Genomic DNA, 23,559 nt, shown 5'->3' on the forward strand with positions numbered 1-23,559 from the left:
AATGAAGTCAATCTTGACTTATATGATTATGTGAAGCATGTAAAGTGTGTGATGTGATAAATGAAGGTCTAAGCATGGATAGAAGTTAAATTTTGATAAAATGATGTTTATGTGCAAGGTGCACTCACATTTACACCCAAACTCACACTTGAATGAATGAATGAAGCTAAGTTAAACCAAAGAGGAGTTTTGGGGTAAACACTCTTCGTAAGTTGAGATGGAGTGTATAGCAACAACTTTAATACATCCCAAGAGCTTTCTAAGATAGGTTGGAGGATGGATGCCCTTCGTGAGTTGAGATGTGGTGCTCACTAGATATCCTTAACCTATAGTACATGATGTTTAGAATTCATGGGGGTTATGTCTAGCACCGAGAGGATATGAAGAAGAGGTGGTTACACTTCATGAGTTGAGATTTGTATTCCAATGTACCTTTTGAGATGAGTACTCCTTGTTAGTAGAGAATGACTTACTTAGTAGTAATCTCCTTATCCCTTAACTATACGCCCGCATAGGTGTAGCTATTGGGCAAGTCATGTAAAAACTAATAGAATGACCTTACTCTAGGTAAGTGAGGATCCATTATCCAATAGGGATTAATATCGGGATTCAATATGTAGCTCTCATGGTCTATGTCGGTTAAGCTAACTCCCACAAAAGTAATAAATGTGCTAAGTATTCTAAAAGAGTGTGCTACGTAGGGTAGGTAGTGGAATAGAATTCTATTTATCCATTGCACTAAGTAGGCATTCCGAAAGGGGAGCTTGTATGAACTGAATGAACTAAGTCTCATAAAAGAACGTACAACTTAGGGTAGGTGGTGGTATGGGATGCTAAATATCCATTGCACTAGGTAGGACCTTTTGAAAGGGGAGTATTGGTGCCAAGCCTTCTAAAAATATGTACTACTTAGGGTAGGTAGTGGTATGGGATGCCATCTACTCATTTCACTAAGTAGGCATTCCGAAAGGGATGGCTTGATTTGTTGTTTGGGTGTTCTTCTATTGTACTGCCATTGAGTGGGGGTTTGTTATCCTGAGGCGAGTACGACAAAAATGAGATAGTCTTTAGGATTGCTTTGGTGTGTATTGAAGGAGGCATATGTGTATTTTCTTCATGTCTTACCTTAGTGAGTCTAAGGATGACCTTAGTTAGGGAATCTCTAACGGAAATGAGTTAAATTCCTCATTGGCAATAACTTGGAAGATCACTACTTTGGAGTCATTTTAGTTCACTGTCAATGCTCAAATTGAATTATTTGTAATATTTTTGAAGTTTAAAATAAAGTGTCTTTTCGTTAAAATTATGGAAATTCTTCTCTAAGTGTTAAATGATGATTCTTATGTTGTTTTACTTCTAATTTCATGAATGTTTACTTAATTGACATGAAAATGTGTTTTTACTAAAATGTCCCTTTTTGCATGTTTTTGCATATGTCATACTTAGTACATTATTTGTACTAACCCCATACTTTTCTATACTCTATAAGTATAGGTTTTGGAAGCAAGGTTGATGTCTAGAAGGCAAAGCTTGGGAAAGTTCCTCTTAAGATAAAGTGTCTCCTCATATATCCGAGGGCATAATTCCTATCTTCTTAGTCTCCTTATGTTAAGACTTATTATGTATTTCTTTAAATGAATATGGGCCTGACCTTATGTTATTTATATCGTTCTTTAAGTTGTCTTGTGACGATGAGATTTTCTATGTATTTATAAAAGAATTCCTTTAATATTAAATGTCTTGAAAAGTTTTAATTCTGCACCACTTTTCATGTCTTATGTAATGAGTGATAGTTAAAGGCCTACAACACCCCAAAGGTTCAGGTGCACCCGGTAATGACCCAAAGGTTCTCCCTAACTTCTAGGGGGTGCTTTAAGGTCGTTGAAGTTTGCCACATCGATCATGTCTTGTGCACATCGCTTAGCCGACGTCGGGCGTAGACTGGCCGCATTGGTCATTGCATGTGCACATCACTCATTGATAGTCAGGTTTGGACTTCCCGCATCGCCCTTATCCTGCACCAAAAGTACAGCTGACGTTGGATGTGGAGTTCTTACATCGGCCTTAGCCTATACAATACTAAACCGAGTCATCTGTGGATTGGCCTTATCGGTCCCTGCTTGTGCACATCGCTCATCCATCATCGGGCGTGGACTTAACACATTTGCTTTTGCCTGTACCCTATGGAACACCTACATTAGGCATTTCCTTCCTGCATCGCCTTAGGATTGCAGACAATAGTCAGCCTACATCAGACGTGGCCTACCCACGTCGCCTTTGTCCTGCCCACAATGGTGAGTCGGACGTGGTCTGCATGCATTGACCTTAGCCTTCCCAAAAATCTCAATAGATGTCAGATCTGGTCTACCAGGATCATCCTCAGCCTACACATCGGTATGACGACGTCAAACATTGCCCGATAGCATTGTCCGTAGCCTACACAAATCGGATTGTCGATGTAACACCCTAAAACGAACTAAGGTGAACTAGAGCTGCATGAATGTTTCTTGAGTTAATTTTGTGTTAAAATGATTTATATTGATCTCCTTATGCAGTGGGTAAATTTTCTTTAAGTTAAGAGGTCAAACGTCTGAGAATGTCCATGACGTTCGGAAGATATGTCTTATATTGTGCTTGTGTGTCTTCATGTGTTTTAGTGAGTTTTACGTGTTCATTTTAATCAAAATTGATGTGGGATGTTCCTATGACCTAGAAGACTATGTTTAGGGTTTTAACATCCGGGTACGACCCCACATAGGATTCACAATTAGCCCTAGAACTCGACCCCATCTCTTTTGCAGGATGCTGCCAAATAGTGACCATCGACGGCCACAAGAGACGGTCCATTGGTTAAGAAACGGCCCGTCGACCTTGGGCGTCAACTGGCCTGAAAGGATAGCAAATTCTGCACATGATGGTGTCTAAGTACCAATCGTAGGCCCCCCACCAACATGGCATTGATTGACAAACGGCCCGTCTACGAAGGGGGTGTCGATGGTACTACCAAGAGCTGCATTTTTCTGTCAAGGCTTGGGGTGTTTTTTAAATTAATCGAAAGTCTTTTATGAACAATGTATGTTTATTTTAAGGTCTTTTAGGTATATTAAGGTGTTTCAAATCCTAATACCTAATTTTAGACTTCATTTCCTAAAACCCAAAACCCTTACCTCAAGAAAACTCTCTCTAAAACTCCATAGAAGTTAAAAGTCAAGAAAGAGATAGGAGGGTTGTTGATGGTTGACTGTTCATCAAAAATCAGTGGGGTTTCTTGTATTCAAGGTATGATTCTTATCCTTGAACTCTATTCAAATTCAAGGAGTCCTTTCCAAGAGATTTTCAAAAAGGCTTTTCAACCCTAACTTCTTCTATCTTTAACTCTAAATATGGGCCTTGCATGAAAAAGTTTTAAAAGATCAAATGTGATGTTTCTAATGTTAGTTGGTGATTTTAATGCTAAAAATTCAATGAAAACATGTTAAAGCTTTTTATCAATTTTTTGCCTAAGAAATTGGTTAAATGAACATGATTTTGTAGTCTTTGAACTTGGTTTCTTTGGGTTGATATTGTTGTTTAGCTACTGCACTAAGGGCTATACTATGATGAAATAATGATTAAAATATTATAGGTGATGGAATCTTGGAAAAAGGGTAAGTTGGTTATGTTGTTGAGCATTATTTATAAAATGATCTTGAGTGGTATGGTCCACCTTTAGTGGCGGTGTTTACTTAAATAGTACGAATGTGATGTTACTTGGGTATTGTGAAAGAATTCATGGAGTCATATTATGTGAAGTAATACGATTATGATGTTATTCTTGTTAATGTGGCTTACAAAGCTTATTATGAGAAGTATGCTACAGATTATGTATAAATGAATTATATGACTAAGTGAAGAATGTTAAAGTGTGTAATGTGATGAATGAAGGTCTAAGCATAGATAGAATTGAATGTTAATAAAATTATGCTTACGTTCAAGGTATGTTAACATGTACACACACTTTGAATGAATGAATCAATGAAGTTAAAGAATGTGAATGAAAGGGGAGTTTTGGGGTGAACATTTATCGTGAGTTGAGATGAAGTGTTTAGTAGCAATCTCATTGTCTTCCAAGAGCTTTCTAAGACAAGTAGGAGAATGGATGCCCTTCGTGAGTTGAGATGTGGTGTCCACTTGTTATCCTTAACCTAGAGTATAAAATGTTTAGAATCCGTGGGGAGTTATGCCTAGCACCGAGAGGATATGAAGATGGGGTGGTTACACTTCCTGAGTTGAGATGTTGTATTCCAATGTACCTCTTGAGATGAGTACTCCTCGTTAGTAGAGAGTGAGTTACTTAGTAGAAATCTCCTTATCCCTTAACTATCCGCCCGCATAGGTGTAGCTATTGGAAAATCCATGTTAAATCTAAGAGAATGACCCTACCCTAGGAAAGTTGAGATCCCTTATCCGATAAGTGTAGTATCAGGATTCGATGTCTAGCTCTCATGGTCTGTATCAGTTAGGCTAACCCCCAAAAAAGTAATGAAAATAATAAGTCTTCTAAAAGGGTGTACTACTTAGGGTAGGTACTGGAAAGGGAAGTTATCTATCCATTCACTTGGTAGTCATTCCGAAAGGGATGTCTTGGTGAGTCTTATATGAATTGAATGAGCTAAGTCTGCTAAAAGAGTGTACTACATATGGTAGGTGTTGGAATGGGACGCCATCTATTCATTGCACTAGGTAGGCATTCCGAAAGGAAGGTCTTAGTGTGTCTTATATAAATTGAATGAGCTAGGTCTTCTAAAAGAGTGTACTACTCAGGCTAGGTGGTGGAATGGGACGCCATCTACTCATTGCACTAAGTAGACATGCCAAAAGGGAAGTCTTTGTCTGTCTTTTGTGAAGTGTTATAGTATTCTTGTAATGTCTTGTCATTGAGTGGGGACTTGTTATCCCGAGGTGAGTAGGCCTAGAATGGGTAGTGTTAGGGATCACCTAGGTGTGTATTGACGGAGGTGTATGGGTGTTTCCTTCATGTCCTACCTTGGTGAGTCTTAGAGTAACCTTATCTAGGGAAACTCCTACAGAAATGAGTTAACTTCCTCTTGGCTTCACTTGGGAGTTCACTATTTTGGGATTAAAAAATAGTTCACTGTATTGTTGAAAGGGTTCACTGTAACTTTTGGGTAGTTTACTGTAAAATGGTTCATTTTGCTAAAATTAAGGAAATCTTTCTCTAAGTGTTAAATGATGATTCTTATGTTGCTTTACTCGTATATTTATGAAGGTTTTACTGAATTGTCAGGAAAATGTATTTATACTAAAATGTCCCTTTTTGCATGTTTTTGCATATGCCATACTTAGTATATTGTTTTGTACTAACCCCATACTTTTCTATACTCTATAAGTATAGGTTTTGGAAGCAAGGTTGACGTCTAGAAGGAAAAGCTAGGGAAAGATTCTCTCAAGACAAAGTATGTCCTCATATATCCGAGGACATAGTCCTATTTTCTTAGTTTCTTTATTTAAGACTCATTATGTACTTCTTTTAATTTAAAGGGTCGTGTCCCTAAGATATTATGTTGTGTCTTTAAGTTAGACTTGTGACAATGAGATTCTATTAGTATTTATGAAGAATTCCTTTTTATATTAAATGTTGTGAAAAGTTTTAACTACGCACTACTTTTCATTTTTATGTAATGAACGATAGTTAAAAAGGCTTGTACAAGACACCAAAGGGAAAAGTACGCCTTTTGACGATCCAATGGTTCTCCCCAACTTCTACGGGGTACTTGTGGGTCGGTACAGCCGACATCGAATTTGTACTGGCAGCATAATCCGTAGGCTGCACAAATCGGGAAGTCGACGTCGGATGTGGCCTACAAGTATCGTCTGTAGCCTTCACACATCGGTCTATTGATGTTGTTCAACAGCAGGCAGCATCAGCCAAGGAATGTGCGCATCTTACGTGGCATGCGAACATTTTGTAAACGACGTGGGACAATGGCATGTGGCTAGATAGAAGGCCTACACACACAGACTTGGAATGTACATATTTGACAAGAGACGTCAGCCAATGAAATGCAGTATCAGCCAAAGCCTTCATGCACGGATGTGGCATGTGAACATCTAGGAAGTGATGCAGGTCAAGGGACATCGGGTGTTGCCTACCCCGATCACCTTTGACCAGCATAATATAGACAGCCGAAGACAGGCGTGGTGTGCCTATATCGCCTTTTAACTACACATAATGATCAGATGAAGTTGGACGTGGTCTTCCTGCATCACCTTTGGCCTACACACAGTGGTCATCCAACCTCATACATGGTCTGCCTGGATCATCTCTAGCCTGCACAAAATGGTCAGACGTAGGAAGACGGAATAATGCTTTGCCGGTACGTATCGGACAAGTGAATTTGAACAATGACAGGAAGAATCTGCTAAGGCTTACATGCATGAGCTGCAGCGTGTATCGTTTGGAAACATCGACATTTGGCAACAACAGGTATAATCACCCAAGTCCTTTTTGCTTTGGGAAAGAATCATGGGCCAATGGAAAGAAACATCAGCAATGCGACATTGGTCGTGGACCGCCATCATCGATTGTCACCTGTACAAATTGCTCATTTGATGATGGTCGTGGACTTCCCACATCGGTCGTGGCATTTTCTCATTGCTCAGTCATTGTCGGGCGTGGGCTGCCACCATCGCTCTTAACCTGCACACAATTGTCAACCAACGTCGGGCGTTGCCTGCCCGTATTGCCTCTAGCTTGCACACAATGGTCAGCCGATGTCGGGCATGGCCTGTGTGCATCACCTTTGTCCTGCACGCATGGTCAACCGAAGTCGGACATGGTCTGCCCGCATTTCCTTGGACATTCACACAATTATCAACAAACATCGCACATGGGTTGCCTTTATAATCCTCAGCCTGTACACAACGTTTTGCCGACGTTGAACGTGTCCTGACAACATCATCCATAGCCTACACACATCAGTCTGCCTGCATCAAACATGGCCTTACAACATCATCCGTTGGCTGCACACGTCGGTCTCTCAATGTCATATGTAGACTTCTAGCAATGTCTATAGCATGCACTCATCATATCTCGGCCAACAACACGCAACATCAGCCAAGGCATGCAAGCATGTTACGTTGCAGGTGCACATCTCGCAAGCAACATTTGTATTAGCATGCGACTATAGCCAAGTCCTACATGCACAGACGTGGAATGTGAATATCTAGAATGTGACGTCGGCAAATGGTATGTGGCATTAGCCCATTCCTGCATGCACACCCGTTGCATGTGCGCATTACCAAGCAATGTTAGCCAATGACATGCAACATCATCCAAGGTCTTCAGGCATCAACTGTATCGTGTGTGTATTGACTTGGTTACATCGGTCATGACATGCATACTTTGTCCAGGCAACACCATCCAATGACATGCAACATTAGCAAAGGTCTTCACACATCTGACGTGGTTTGAGCGCATGGCAAGTGAAGTCGAACAATGACATGCTGTATCATCCAAGGTATGCAGCATCATCAAAGGCATGCACACATAACTCCTGGCATGTGTGCATCGGCTGGGCGACATCGACGTTGGACAACGACAGACACCATCATTCAAGGCTTTAGCACTTTAGGCAAGCAACGTCGGCCAAAGACATGCTTCATCAGCCAAGGCCTGCACGCATTTGACATGTAATGTTCGCATCTGGAAATTGATATTGGCAAAAAAAATGCAACATCAGCCAACGCATGAACGCATCGGTCGTGGCGAGTGTGCATTGGCTGGGCGACATTTGCATCGGCCAACGTCTGACAATATTACACAAGGTATAGGATTTTTGGGCGAGCACGTCAGCCAATGACATGAACCATCAGCCAAGGCCCACACGCATAAGCCGAGGCATTTACTCATCGGCAAAGTGACATCGACGTCATTTAACAACAGGCAACATCCACCTAGGCTTGTGTTCAACAAATAAGCTACATTGGAAATCAGCAGTGGAATCGTCCAGGCGACATTGGTTGTGGTCTGTGCACATCGCTCAGCAGACATTGAGCCTCTTCACATCACTCAAAGGTTGTCAGGCTTGGCCTTCCAATGTCGCCCTTTGCATGCAAACCACAGCCCATCAATGTCGGACATGGGCTGCCTGCATTGGTCATAGCCTACTCATTGTTAAGACGATGTTGGCCGTAGACTGCCTGCATCGGCCGTGGCTTGAGCACATCTACCAGTCATCGTCGAGCGTAGACTGCCCGCATCGCCCTTGGCCTGCAAAAAATGCTCAGGCAACAACAGGCGTTGCCTGGACCATCGCCTTTGACCTACACAATAGTCACCCGACGTCGGTGTGGCCTTCCAGTACCCCTTTTACTTGACACAGTGGTTAGGCAACATCGATTGTGTCCTTCATGCGTCGCGTTTGGCCTGCAGACATGGTCAGTCTAAATTTGACGTGGCCTGCCCGCATCGCCTTTGTCCTGCACACAACAGTAAGTCGACATCGGACGTAGCCTGCTACAATCATCTGTGGCTCATTTGTACCAATTTCATTACATTTACAATTTGTAAAATATCGAAACATATTTTATTTGTACAAATATGTACTCTACAATTATTTTCAGGTATTTAGAAGTACTTTCGACCATTTTCATATTTTTCTTATTTGTATTAGTTTTTTAAAATTTATTATTTACTATATTTTATTTTTTATGTCACACTTTAATATTTTTAATTTATTAAATTATTGAATCTAAGTTAACTATATTTATATGTGAAATTTTGGCATTAATTTTATAATTTTTTCATACTTTTTATTAATCAATTACCCATTTTCGGGATTTACCGAACAAAAATAAAAATTAAGAAAAGTGTTGAAATTGTCGAAATTAAGGTTAATATATTAATTTATTAATTGTCTGCATTAATTTTCTTTTTTTTCATATTTTCCTTTTTGTATTAATTAATCATTCAATTTGAGATGTACTGAACAAAAATAAAAATTAAAATAAATTGTTGAAATTGTTGATTTAAGGTTACTATATTTAGTTGTGAATTTTTAATTTATTTGTGTATTTTGGAATTAATTTTGTATTTTTCTTATTTTCCTATATTTTTACTCATGAATTACCTATATTTGAGATTTACCAAACAAAAATAAAAATTCAAGAAAATTATTGAAATTTTTGGATTTAAGGTAATTATATTTATTTATGTATTTTTTGTGTTAATTTAAATTTTATTCATATTTTGCATAGTTTTTATTCATCAATTACTCATTTTTGATTTACTGAATAAAAATAAATAATAAAATAAATTGTTGATATTATTGAATTTAAAGTTATAATATTTATTTGTGAATTTTTGGCGTTAATTTTATATTTTTTCATATTTGTCCTATGTTTTATTAATCAATTACTCATTTACGGGATTAATAAAAAAATAAAAAAATATATATTTTTGTATATATAAAAAAGTTATTTGTGGAAACTAATGTGTGTTTGTACCTTATTATGCATAACTGGATTGTACTTGTTCATTATGAATCTCTAAAAATGTCCACTCCTCTATGTCAAAATCGCGCCTAGAAATCAAGATCTTCAAGTAGGCCAAGCATAGTCCTAAGAAACAGCACATTGCAAAAGCGATGTTGGCCAACGACAGGCTGCATCAGCCAATGCCTTCACGCATGAGCCATGGCATGTGCGCATAGGCTAGGTGATATCAGTGTCACGCAATGATAGACAACATTATCCAAGGCTTTTACGCTTCAACCAAGCGATGTCGTCTAACGACAAGCGGCATCCACAAAGAGACGTTGGTCACGGACGACCTTCATCAGTCGTGGCTTGTGAACATCACTCAGTCGGCGTTGGTCTCGGACTGTCCGTATCGGTTGTGGCTTGTGTACATCATTTATTCGTTTCGAGCATGGACTTCCAGCATTTCCCTTAGCGTGAACATAACGGTCAACTGATGTCAAGCATTGCCTGCCTGCATCGCTTTTGGCCTGCACACAATGTTCAGATGATGTTGGGCATTGCCTAGACACATCACCTTTGTATTACACATAATGGTCAGTTGAACGTGGGCTGCCCCATTACCTTTGGACAAGACAGTTAGCTGACGTCGAACGTGGGTTGTCATCATTGTGCGCAGCTTGCACACATCGGTCTGCGACATCGAACATGGCCTGAAAACATCATCCGTAGCCTGGACAGGTCTACTGACGTCAAACATGGCATGCCAGCATCGTTCATAGCACGTACACACCGGTCTACCAACGTCGGATGTGGCCTGCCACCATCGTTCGTAGCCTGCACACATCACTCTACAGATGTCGGCCAATGGCATGCAGAATCACCCAATGCATGCATGCATCTGACTTGGCATGTGCGCATCTAGAAAGCCACATCAGCCAATGGCATCCGACTTCAGCCAAATTGTACACGCACACACGTGAAATGTGTGTATTTTGCAAGCGACGTGGCCAATGAAATGCAGAATAAGCCAAGGCCTTCATTCACGGACGTGGCATGTGCGCATCTGTCAAGCGACGTTGGCCAACGACATGTAATGTCATCGAAGGATGCACGCATAAACCATGCCGTGTGCATACTGCAACTTCTGTCGTGGAATGAGCACACCGATTAGGTGACATCGGTTGTGGCCTTCGCACATCAGCTAAACAACACCGACCAATGGATGAAAACAACAACAAAGGCCTGCATGCATCAGTTGTGGTGTGTGCGTATTGACTCGGCATATCAATCGTTGTCTACGCATCGTCCATGAGACATTAACTAATGACATACAGCATCAGCCAAGTCTTGCACACATCAGCCATGGTGTGCGCATCGACTGGGAGACGTCGTTTGCAACCTGCATGCATCTTCTAGAAGATTTCGGCAAACGGCAGGATAAATCAATTAAGGTCTTTACGCATCTAACAAGGTATGTGTGTATCAGGCAAGCAACGTTGGCCTTTCTTGGTCAGACCAATCCAATTGGCGATTTCAAACAAGTACGTCCACGCATCATCAATGCAACATCGGCCAATAGAAGAAACATCAACAAAGGCTTTCACGCATCAGCTATGGCATATGCATATTGACTTTGAAACATCAGTCGTGACTTGCATGCATCGTCCAAACAATGTTAGCCAATGGTAGGCTGCATGGGCCAAGGTCTTCACGGATCAAACTGCTATGTGCGCATCTTGCAAGCAACGTTGGCCAATCAAATGAAGTGTCAATAGAGGCCTGCACACATTGTTCGTGGCGTATGTGCATCGGCTGGGCGACATTTGCATCTTCCAACATTAGGAAACATCAGCCATAGCTTGTGCACTTCAAGCGAGCAGTGTTGGCCAACAGTAGACAACATCAGCCAAGGCTTGCAACCATCAGTCATGGCATGTGCATATCAAAAGGGAAACATCAACGTTGGCCAACGGTAGGCAGCATCAATGTGTGCTTCAGGCAAGCGACTTTAGCCAACGACAAGTGGCATCGGCTAGGCGACATTGGTCATTGCGGTCGTGGATTGTCCACATCGTTTAGCCGACGTCATGTGTGGCCCGCCACATCTGCCGTGGCCTGTGTATATCACTCAGCAGTCGTCGGGTCAGTCCTTCATAGATCGCACTTATCCTGCACAAAGCGTTAAGGCGACGTTGGACGTGCGGTGCTCGCATTGGCTGTAGCCTGCACAATACTCAGTTGATGTCATCCGTGGAGTGCCGTATTGGTAGTGGCTTGTGCACATCTCTCTACAATTGTCGACAGTTTCCTGCCTGCATCGCCTTTGGTTGCACACAATGGTGCCAACAACGGACATTGTCTTCCCGCATCACCTTTGTCCTGCACACAATGGTAAGCTGACGTCCGTGTGGTCTTCTGGTATCTTTTTTGGACTGCACAAAATTGTCAAGCAACGTTGGATTTTGGCAAAAAAATCATTGTACTTACCCTGTGTGCATCGGGCAAGTGACGTCGGCAACCGATAGACAGCATCTGTGAAGGCCTACACATATTAGTCGTGGCGTGTGCGCATCCACTAGGCGACATCAATCATTGCCTGCATGCATCGGCTATGTGATGTCGGCCAATAGCACGTTGCATCAGCCAAGGTCTTCACGCATCTAACATGTCATGTGCGCATCTGGAAAGCAATGTTAGCCAATGAAATGCAGCATCAGCCAAGGCCCGCATACATCGCTTAGCCGTCGTTGAGCGTAAACTCTGCCCATCGCCCTTCGCCTGCAAAAACGTCATGCGGGATCGGCGTTGCTTGTCCCCATTACTTTTGGCCTGCATAACGGTCAGTTGATCTCGGGCGTGGCCTTTCAGCATAGCCTTTGGCTTGCACACCATGGTCAACCAACGTCAGACGTAGACTTTATGCTTCATCTTTGTCCTGTATAGAATGGCCAACCGACATCGGATGTGGCCTGCTCGCATCTCCTTTGGCCTGCACATAGCGGGCAGCTAATGTCGAATGTGGGTTGCACATATCCTTTGTAGCCTGTTTCATCTATCAGCCAACGTCAGATGTGGCCTACTAGCATCGTTCATATCCTACACACAATGGTCTGCTGACGTCGGACATGACCTCCTAGAATCATCCATAGCCTTCACACATCGGTTTGCCAACGCTTGACGTGGCCATGACGCATCGCGTGTGGCTTGCACACTTCGGTTAGTCGACATCGGATGTGCCTACCTACTTTGTTTGTGGCTTGCATTTGTAATACGAGCAACGTTGCATGTGGCGACATTGATTGAGATCTACTCGACTACATACATATGTCCATGCCGTAAAAAATCCAAAGAGTGAGAAACACCCTTCTTGCATAATAACTTATTCATCTATTTTCCATCCTCTATTCTCAACGTTTTCACATGGTTCATTTGTACCAATTTCTTTATATTTATGTTTTCTATGATCTCGAAAGTATTTCTTTTGTGCAAATATATAGTCTATGATTATTTTCACATATTTAGAAGTACATTCTAGCATTTTCATATTTTTCGACTTTAATTCGATTTTAAAAATTATTTTTACCATTTTTTATTTTTTACGTCAAATTTTAAAAATTAAAATTTATAAAATTATTGAATTTTATGTTACTACATTTATTTATGAATTTTTGGCATTAATTTTATTATTTTTTCATATTTTTAATTAATTAGTTACACATTTTCTGGATTTACCGAACAAAAGAAAAATTAAAAGAAATTGTTGAGATTTTTGAATTTAACGTTACTACATTTATTTGTTAATTTTGGCATTAATTTAAAAAAATCATTTTTAATTATTAAATTTCTTATTTTCGGGATCTAGCGAACAAAAATAAATTTTTTTGAAAATTGTTTAATTTAAGGTTAATATTTTTATTTTTTAATTCTTGGCATTAATTTTATATTTCTTTAATATTTTTCCTATTTATTCATGAATTACCTATTCTCGAGATTTACAGAATAATAATCATAATTTTTTAAAAATTATTGAAATTGTTAAATTTGATGTTAATATATTTATTTGTGACTTTTTGTCATTAATTTTGTTTTTTAAAAATATATATCCTATTTTTTATTAAGGAATTCCCCATTTTTAAGATTTATCAAACAAAAAATAAAAATTACAAAATTGTTGAAATTTGTAATTTAAGGTTACTTTGTTTATTAGTGAATTTTTAGCATTAATTATATGTTCTTTTCATAGTTTTCCTATTTTTTTGTTCTTGAATTACCTACTTTCGGGATTTACCGAACAAAAATAAAATTTTAAAAATAATGAAATTGTTGAATTTAAGGTTACTCTATTTATTTGTCAAATTATAACATTATTTTTTTATTTTTTTCACATTTTCCATATTTTTTATTCATCAATTACTCATTTTCGAGATTTATCAAACAAATATAAAAATTAAAAAAAATAAAGAATTGTTGAATTAAGATAACTATATTTATTTGTTAAATTTTTGAGCTATTTATATATTTTTTCATATTTACATTAAGTTTTATTAATTAATTAATCATTTTTCAGGATTAACCGTAAAAACTAAAAATAAATAAATTGTTGAAAACTATTTTTTTTATATATAAGAAAGTTATTTGTGGAACCTAATGTGTATTTGTACCTTAAAACGTGGATATTGGGTTGTACACGTTTGGTATGAATCTCTCAAAAAACGATGTACACTACTATAAGTCAGAATTTGCGTCGTTGAATCAAGAACTCCAAGTGGGCCATGCATCGGGTGTGGATGTGGGCATCTGGCAAGCGACGTCGGCCAACTACACGAGGCATCAACCAAGGCTTGAACACATCAAACATGGAATGTGTGGTTGTAGCAAGTGATGTCAGCTTATTGTAGGCGGCATCAACCAACGTCTGCACGCATCAGATGTGGCATATGTACATCAATCAAGCGACATCAATGTCGGCCAACAACAAGAAGCATTGTCTGTAGCCAGTGCGCATTGGGTAAGCAACGTCGACCAACAACAGGAAGCATCATCCTAGGACTGCACGCATGACTAGTGGCGTGTGCACATCAACTGGGAAACATCAACATTGGAAAATGGCAGATAGCATAAACCAAGGCCTGTGCGCTTCTGGCAAGCGACGCCGGCCAACTGCAAGCGGCATCGTCCAGGTGACATTGTTCGTGGTCTGCCACATAGGTCGTGGTTGGTGCAAATCGCCCAGCCAATGTTGATCTTGGACTGCCCGAATCGGCCATGCTTGTGCAGATCTCTTAGTCATTGTCGAGCATGGACTGCCTGCATTGACATTGTCTTGTACATAATGGTAATCGATGTCAGGCATGCGTTGCATGCCAACATCATTTATATCATTCATATAATGGTCTGCGAACGTCGGATGTGTCCTGCTAACATCTTCTTTAGCCTGCACACTTTTGTTTGCATATGTCGTCCAACAACAGGCAGCATCTGCCAAGGCTTGCACGTATCTGGTGTGGCATGTGCACATCTTGAAAGTGATGTCGACCAATGGCATGCAGCTTCAGCCAAGGCCTGCATGCATGTATGGACATGGAATTTGCATATCTGGAAAGTGACATCGGCAAATGTCATGCAACATGAACCAAGGCCTTCATGAATGGACGTGGAATGTGCGCATCTAGCATGCGACTTCGGCAAGTTGAATGCAGCATTAGCCAAGGCCCGCACACATCAGTCGTGTTGTGTGCACATCGGGTGGGAGACTTCAGTGTGGTCCAACCATATCGGCTCGGAAACATGGATGTGGCAAGCGCACATCGGCAAACGACAGGCACCAACAACCAAGACTTGCACGCATAAGTCATGGCATGTGTGCATCGACTCGACGACATCGGTCGTGGCCTGCGCGTATCAGCCAAGCCCGATTACATGCATCATCTTCTAAGTCCTGCATGCATTAACTATGGAGTGTGCCCATTGAGTGGGCGAAAATGGTCTTGGCTTGCACATAACGGTCAACTGATGTCGAACATGGCCTTCACGCATCCGCATCGGCCTTGTGCTGCACTCAATGGTTAGCCGACGTAAAACGTGGACTACCCGAATCACCTTTGTCCTGCACACAACGGTCAACCGATGTCAGACGTGGGCTGCACCTATCTTCCTTGGCCTCCACACTTAGGTCATCTAACATTGGATGTGGCCCTCCAGCGTCGTTCGTAACCTGCACATATAGTTCTGTTGACGTCAAATGTGGCCTGCCAGCATCATCCGTAGCCTACATATCGGTCTACCGATGGAAGACGTGGTTTGGAAGCATCACCTATGGCCTTCACACTTCGTTCAATTGACATCGAACATGCCTACTCACATTGTTCGTGAATTGCACTTCTTAGTCGAGCAACGTCACATGCGGTGACATTGATTGAGGTCTAGTCAACAACATGCGGATCTCCATGCCATATAAAAATCAAAAGAATGTGAAATGCCCTGCCTGTATTACAAAATATTCATCTATTTTCCATTATCTATTATTAACGTTTCCATCTCACGTGGTTCACTCGTAACAATTTCATTATGTTTACGGTTCGTCCAATATTAAAACATCATTTATTTTCTACACACATGTACTCTATCATTAGCTTTCACATGTTTAGAAGTATTATCAAGCATTTTTTCTATATTTTTCAGACTTTTAATTATTTTTTAAAATTTATTTTTACGGTTTTTTGTTTTTTACAACACATTTTTTTAAAAAAAAAAGTTGTTGAAATTATTGAAATTTATGTTACTATATTTATTTGTGAATTTTAGGCATAAATTTTATAATTGTTTCATATTTTTTATTAATTAATCACCCATTTTTGAGATTTAACGAATAAAAATACAAATTTAATAAATTGTTAAATTTAAGATTACTATAAATATTTTTGAATTTTCGGTGTTAATTTTATATTTTCTTAATATTTTTCCTTTTTTAATTCATGAATTAACTAATTTCTGGGATTTATTGCATAAAATGAAAATTTAAAAAATTGTTAAAATTTTTTAATTCAAGGTTACTATATTTATTTGTTAATTTTTGTTATTAAAATTATATTTTGTTTTCATATTTTTCCTTTTTTTATTAATGAAAATTATCCTTTTTCGAGATTTACCAAACAAAAATAAAAATTAACAAAAATTGTTGAAATTGATGAATTTAAGGTTATTATATTAATTTGTTAATTTTGGGAGTTAAATTTATAGTTTTCATATTTTAACTCATGATTTACCCATTTGTGGGATTAACCAAACAAAAATAAAAATTAATAAAATTGTTGAAATTGTTTAATTTATTGTTACTATATTTATTTATGAATCTTTTACGTTCATTTTATATTTTGTCCATATTTTTCCAATTTTCTGTTCATCAGTTACTCATTTTTTTGGATTTACTAACAAAAAAAGTTGAAACTATTGAATTTTAGGTTACTATATTTGTTTGTGAATTTTTAACATTATTTTATATTCTTTTTCATATTTCTATGTTTTATTAATCAATTACTCATTTTCAGGATTAACCAAAAAAATATAAATAAAAAAATCATTGAAAATAAATTTTTTATATAAATAAAAGTTATTTGTGGAAGCTAATGCGTGTTTGTACCTTACAACGTGCATATTTGGGTTGTATATATTCATTTTGAATCTCTGAAAAAAGGATGTCAACTCCTCTAAGTCTGAATCCACGCACGGAATCATGAGCTTCAAGTGGGCCAAGCATTTTTCTTACCTTGCATGCATCGGCTTGGCGTGTATGCATTTTTTGTACCTTGCATTGAAGATAATGTGTGTTTGTACCTTAGAATGTGTATAATTGGGTTGTACATGTTCACTATGAATCGCTACAAAAATGATGTACATTCCTAAAATTTAATCCACACAACGAAATTAAAAGCTCCGAGTGATCCAAGTATCGTCCGCAGCAAGTGCATATCTCGGAAGCAATGTTGACCAATGACACGAAGCATCGACTGTGGCCTGCACGCATCTGCGAAGAGACAACGGCCAATTGAAGGATGCAACAACCAAGGCCTGCATACATTAGCCGTTGTGTGTGCACATCGACTCATAAACATCGATCGACTAAGCGCATCGTTTAGGAGACATCGACCAATGGCAGACAACATAAGCCAAGGGTTGCATGCATCATCCATGGCGTGTGCACATCTACTAGGTGACATCGGTCATGACCTTCATGCATCGTTTAGGCGTTTTGCTTCAATGGAAATATGCATCACCCAAGATCTTCACGCATCTAACATGGCATGTGCGCATTAGGCAAGCAACTTTGGCTTTTGTTGGTCGAACCAACCTAACTGGCCGTTTCCAAAAAGTAACTGCATACATCATCCAGGCAACATCGACCAATGGCACACAACATGAACCAAGGCCTGCATTGATCAATTATGGCGTGTGTACATACACTAGGAAAGATCAATTGTGACGTGCAGGCATCGGCTAGGCGATGTCGGCAAATGGTAGGCTGCATCAGCCAAGATATTCAAGCATCTAACATAGCATATGCGCATATGATAAGAAACATTGGTCAATGAAATGCAACATCAACCAAGTCCTCCACACATCGGTCATTGCGTTTGTGGATCAGCTTGGCGACAATTGTATCGTCCAACATCAGGCATCATCATCCAATCCTTGTGCGATTCACGCCAATGATGTTGATCAATAGCAAGAAGCATCAGCCACGGCCAGCACACATCTGTCATGGCGTGTGCACATCGACATGCAACATCAACGTCGACAAATGGCAAAAAACATCAGCCAAGGCCAGTGTGCTTCTGGCAAGCGACTTCATCCAATGGCAAGCGACATCAACAAGGTTAAAATGGTCGTGGTTTTTCGCATCGGCCTAGGCTTGTGCACATCATTTACCCGATGTTAGTTATGGACCGACCGCATCGACCATGGCTTGTCCACATTACTCAGCGGTCGTTGGGTTTGACCTTCTTGTATTGCCCTTATCTTCTACAAAACGTCCAGCTGACGTTGTGTGTGGGGGTCTTGTATTGGTCATAGCCTACAAAATTCTCAATTGATGTCACCCGTAGACTTCCCTATCAGTCATTGTTATGCACATCGATGAACCGTCGTCGGGCGTGGACTGCCTGCATCGCTTGGCCTGCACACAACGATTAGATGACATCAGACATTGTCTTCCCACATCGCCTTTAGCCTTCACATAGTGGTCTGCCTACGTCGAGCGTGGCCTGTCCATATCGCCTTTGGCCTACACACGATGGTCAGCCGACATCAGATGTGATCTTCCTGCATTGCCTTTGGCCTGCAGACAATGTTCAATCAACATTGGACTGCGCTGCCACGATCTTCCGCAGCTTGCACACATCGGTATGCCCACATCGAACGTGGCTTGACAACATTGTCAGTATTCTACACAAATCTGTGTTTCAACATCGAACGTGGCCTGCCTGCATCATTCGTAGGCTACACACATCGGTCTCTCAATGTAGGAAGTGGTCTAATAGCATATTCTGTAGCGTTGACAGATAGGTTTGCATATGTCAGCCAACAGTAGGTAGCATCAGCCAAGGAGTGCACGCATCTTACGTGGCATGTGCGTATCTGTAAGCAATGTCGTCTAATGGCATGCGACTAACGCAAAGGCCTGCATGTAAAGACGTGTAATGTGTATATCTTGCAAGCGACGTCAGCCAAATGAATACGACATCAACAAAGGGTTGCATGCACGGACGTGGCATGTGCGCATCTAACAAGCGATGCGATCAAGCAGCATCGATTATTTCCTGCCCCCATCACCTTTGGGTAACACAATATGGTAAGGCAACGTCGAGCATGACCTTTCCGCATCACCTTTAGAATACCTAAAAAGGTCTGCAGACGTCGAACGTGGTCTACCCGTATCGCCTTTGGCCTGCACAAAATGGTCAGCCAACATCGGACGTAGGTAGGCTAAATTTCCCTTAGCCGGTGCACATCGGGCAAGCGATGTTGACCAACGATAGGCAGCATATGCCAAGGCTACATTCATGAGTTATGGTGTGTACCCATGACTGGGCGAGATCGGTCGTGACCTACATGTATAGTTCAAGCGATGTTGGCCAACAACAGGCTGCATCACCCAATTTCTTTACGCATATGCGCATTCGGCAAGCAATAATGGCCAATAAAATGCAGCATCAGCCAAAGCTTGCACACATCGACCGTGGCATGTGTGCATCAATTAGACGACATTTGTATAGTTCGATATCGGGAAACATCAGCCAAGGCTTGTACGTTTCATGCAATCGATGATAGCCAACAATAGGAAGCATCGGTCAAGGATGCACATATCAACCGTGGCATATGCGCATAGACAGGGCAAATTTAGGTCGGCCAACAACAGGCAGCATTAACTAAGGCATATGTGCTTCGGTCAAGCGACTTCAGCAAACGGCAAGCGGCATTGACCATGCAACATTGGTCATGGTTTTCCACATCGACAATGGCTTGTTCACATCACTTAGCCAACGTCGGGCGTAGACAGGCCACATTGGTCGTGGCCTGTGCACATCACTCATTGATTGTCAGGTTTGGCCTTCCCACAGAGCCCTTATCCTGTAGCAAAAGTACAGCCGATGTTGAACATGGGGTTCCTGCATCGTCCTTAGCCTATACAATACTCAACCGACGTCGTCTGTGGACTTCCCATATCGATTATTGCTTGTGCACATCGCTCAGCCATCACCGGACGTGAACTGCATACATTGCCATAGGCTTATACACAACATTCGATCGACATTAGGCGTTTACTGCTTGCATCTCCTTTGGCCGTCACATAATAGTCAGCCAATGGCAGGCAAGGCCTACCCACGATGGTGAATCGAAGTCAGACGTGGTATGTCTGCATTTTCTGTGGCCTTCACACAACAGTCAAGCGATGTCAGATCTGCCCTACCAGGATCGTCTGCAGCCTATACACATCGGTATACCAATGTTGAATTTTTCCTGATAGCATCATTCGTAGCGTACACACATCAGATTTCTGTCATCAAATGTGGCCTTCCAACATCATTTGTAGGCTGCACAAATTGGTATGTCGTGGTTGGATGTGGCCTACCAGTATCATCCGCAACCCGCACATATCGATCTGTAGATGTCAGCCAACAACACGCAGCACTAGTCAAGGCATGCGTGCATCTTACGTGGAATGTGAACATCTGGCAAACGACGTGGGACAATCACATGCAGCTAGAGACAAGGCCCGCATGGGCAGACATGGAATGCGCATATTTGACAAGCTACGTCGGCCAATGAAATGCAATATCAGCCAAAGCCTTTATGCACGGATGTGGCATGTGCATATTTAGAAAGCAATGTTGGTCAATTGACATCGAATGTTGCCTGCCCCCATCACTTTTTACCAGCATAATATGGCAAGTTGACGTTGGACGTGGCCTGCCCATATTACATTTTAACTACACACAATTGTCAGCCGACGTCGAACGTGGTATGCCTGCATCGCCTTTGGCATGCACATAATGGTCAGCCAACGTCAGACATTGTCTGCCCGCACCACCTCTATCTTGCACAAAAATAGTCAGCCGACGTCAACTGTAGGAAGGCGGCATAATACTAAGTTGGTACGCATCAGGAAAGGGACTTCAAACAATGACAGGAAGAATCTACCAAGGCCTACATGCATGAGCTGTGGCGTGTATGCATCGGTTGGCGACAATGACATCGGGCAACGAACGGTAGAATCAGCCAAGGCATGTGCGCTTTGGGCAAGCATCACGGGACAACAACAAGAAACTTCAGCAATGCGACATTGGTCGTGGACAGCCATCATCGGTTGTGGCCTGTGCAAATCACTCATCTTATGTTGGTCGTACTCTGCCAGAATCGGCTGTGGCTTGTGATCATCGCTCAGTCATTGTCGCGTGTGGGCTGCCACCATCACCCTTTGGCATGCACGCAATGGTCAACTAACATCGAGCGTTGCCTGCCCGCATTACCTCTGGCCTGCTCACAATGGTCAACCGACGTCTGGCGTGGCCTCTGCGCATCACATTTGTCCTACACGCATGGTCAGCGAATGTCACACATGGTCTGCCCACATTGCTTTTAGACTTCACACAACGATCAACCGACGTAGGACAATGGGTTGTCTGCATCATCCGCAGTCTGTACACAACGGTATGTCGACGTCGAATATGGCCTGACAGCATTATGTGTAGCCTACACACATCAGTATGACTACATCGAACGTGGCCTGCCAACATCATCCGTAGGATGAACACATCGGTCTGTCAATGTCGGATGTGTCCTTTCATCAATGTCCATAGCCTACACGGATCATATGTCGGCCAACAACAGGCTGCTTCAGCCAAGGCATGCACGCATGTTATGTGGCATATGCATATTTGGCTTGAAACGTTTGCATTGACATGCAACTATAGCTAAGGCCTACACGCACAGACGTGGAATGTGCATATTTTGAAAGCGACGTCGGCCAATGGCATGCATCATTAGCCAATGCCTGCATGCACAAATGTGGCATGTCTTCATCTACCAAGCAATGTCAGCCAATGACATGCAACATCATCCAAGGTCTGCACGGATCAGCTATGTAGGGTGTGTATCGACTTGGTGACATTGGTCATGGTCTACATACTTTGTCCAAGCAACACCAGTTAATGACAGGCATCATTAGCCAAGGTCTTCACATATCTGACGTGGTTTGCGCGCATGGCAAGTGGAGTCGGACAATAACATGGTGCATCATCCATGGTACACAGCATCATCAAAGGCATGCACACATACCTAGTGGAATGTGTACATCGGCTGGGTGACATCGACGTTGGCCAAAGACAGGAACCATCAGTCAAGGTTGTGCGCTTCAGGCAAGCGACGTCGGCCAAACACAGGCAACATAAGCCAAGGCCTGCACACATCTAACATGGCATGTTCGCATCGATCGTGGCTTGAGCACATCGATCAGTCCTCTTAGGCGTTGACTGCCCACATCTCCCTTGGCCTGCAAAAAATGGTTAAGCAACATCGTGTGTTGCCTGGCCCATTGCCTTTGGCCTGCATAATAGTCACCTGACATCGGTGTGGCCTTCTAGCAACGCCTTTGGCTTGCACACAGTGGTCAACCAACATCGATTGTGGACTTCATGTGTTTTCTTTTGCCTGCACACATGGTCAACTAACGTTTGACGTGGCCTGTCAGCATCGCTTTTGGCCTGAACACAATGTTAGCCAATGTCGGATGTAGCCTGCAACTATCATCTGTGGTTCGTTTATACCAATTTCATATCATTTACGGTTTGTACAATATCGAAACGTATTTTATTTGTACAAATATGTATTCTATGACTATTTTCATGTGTTTAGAAGTACTTTTGAGTAGTTTCATATTTTTCTTACTTGTATTAATTTTTTAAAATTTATTTTTATGGTTTTTTTACGTCATAGTTTAAAATTTTAAATTTATTAAATTATTGAATTTAAGGTTACTATATTTATTTGTGAAATTTTGGCGTTAATTTTATAATTTTACATTTTTTATTAATTAACTACTCATTATTGGGATTTATCGAACAAAAAAGAAAATAAAAAAAAAGTGTTGAAATCGTTGAAATGAAGGTTAATATATTAATTTATGAATTATTAGCGTTAATTTTCTATTTTCTATTTTTTCATATTTTCCTTTTTTGATTAATTAATTTTTTATTTTTGAGATGTACCAAAAAAATTAAAATTAAAATAATTGTTGAATTTAAGGTTACTATATTTATTTGTGAATTTTTTGGCGTTAAAATTGTATTTTTTTTCTCCATGTTTTCCCCTTTTAATTAATGAATTACTCATTTTCAAGATTTACCAAACAAAAAGAAAAATAATAAAAATTAATGAAATTTATGAATTTAAGGTTACTATATTTATTTGTGAATTTTGGCATTAATTTTATATTTTTCTTATTTTTCTATATTTTACTCATGAATTACCCATTTTCGAGATTTAGCAAGCAAAATAAAAAATTGAAGAAAATTGTTGAAA

Source organism: Solanum pennellii, chromosome 10 (assembly GCF_001406875.1).
Source record: "Solanum pennellii chromosome 10, SPENNV200".
NCBI lineage: Eukaryota > Viridiplantae > Streptophyta > Magnoliopsida > Solanales > Solanaceae > Solanum > Solanum pennellii.